This window comes from Apteryx rowi, unplaced genomic scaffold (genome assembly GCF_003343035.1).
Source record: "Apteryx rowi isolate R43461 unplaced genomic scaffold, aptRow1 scaffold_8, whole genome shotgun sequence".
Lineage (NCBI taxonomy): Eukaryota > Metazoa > Chordata > Aves > Apterygiformes > Apterygidae > Apteryx > Apteryx rowi.
Window position 1 is genome coordinate 5,768,070 of NW_020451093.1, and position 1,506 is coordinate 5,769,575.

The window sequence follows — 1,506 nt, forward strand, 5'->3', positions numbered from 1 at the left end:
AGCACCGTGCCTTGGCCAAAGCCACCCCGCGCGGCGGGAGCGGTGGGCGGCCAAACCAAGGCGCTGCATCTCCCAAGGAAAAATAAATAACTCCTTCATTTCATAAACTCGTTTAAGCTGAAATGTTCGTCGGTAAGCCCGTAAAAGTGGGAACATCTGCGTTCCCGCTGGGATTTGATGTCTCGCCACAAACCTTTCCCTAAGCACTTGGTCTCAGAGGCGAAACAAAGAGGGGAATACCTGCTCCCCCGCCTCGGCGCCCGGAGCATTCCTCCCGGCCCGCGCCGCTTCCCGGGGCTACCTCCTCCGTGCGCCCTGCCCCGCTAATCCCTCCGCAAACACTTGCAGCAAACCTGAAGGGAGTTCAGAAACACGAAGAAGAAGCAGAGGGGAGGAAAAAAAAAATAATAATAACTTTCCGCAGATAAAAGCCTACGGCTTCTCCGAAAGAGGAGAATCTGAATCTAAACATAGCTCCACATGCTCGAGTCCTGTCTCTATGAACTGCTGAGATACAAAGTTGTGGCCACCTAATGAATATATGTATTTTTACTCTTAACCCCGTTTCCTGCTCCCTTCCACTAACCTGCCGTGACCCAGCTTGCGTTCTTTCTGCCTGCCAGTAATCGCCCAAATATGCTTACAGGTATTTGCAAAGTGCTGCTTTTATCACAGCAACGCCGCCAGGATGATATGTCACTTGAAAAGTCCGTCCTGCCTGCCCCATCTGCACATGGGGTAACCTTTCCTTAGCAGCTTATGAGAAAATCCACTGTTGGAATAAATAACAACGCTCAACAAATGATCAAAGAAAGAATAAATCTTTTACCCTTATAAGACTTTTTAAAACTGAAATCCCATTTTTAACTGGATAACGGTTAAGAGGCTACTGGCCACCTATTTATCTGGGAGCTACGTTCTTAAATGTTGGCTGCATGGATGTTGGACAGACAAATGGATCTGTAGCTCCCAGGAGTAAAGGCTTTTAAAATAAAGTTTGTGTGTAGTATATGAAAACATATTGTTTGGAATTTAAGTTCTAATATCTAGGAATAAACAGAGCATTAAATCAAGCAAAACTGTGACAAGGCCAATATGCACATGGATGATGCCAGCGAGGCATCTCCAGCCCTTTGTTCACAGCTTAACAAAACTGTGCCGTCACACCACTTTAGCTCAACAGTGCCTGTCGAATGGGCATCAGCAGATCAGCCAATGCCTGTCACACACACAGCTGAAAAACTGTTTGAAAGCAAGGCTTACTTTAGCGCAAGTCTGGTAGGAAAAGTGAGAAGGGTTTTTAATCATCTAGTAAGGACTACACATATATATTTAGGGGGGAAAAAATACTGTCAGCTCTCTTCCCCAGGAGAGTAGCACAGTCCTGTTCGTTTTTACCTATAGAGAAGGGATGGCGTTGCGTATTCCTTGATAGGTCGCTCCCTTCCACGCGACGTGAGAAAGCTAAATAAGATTTTGAATTATTTTCAAATAACTAAAATTCCG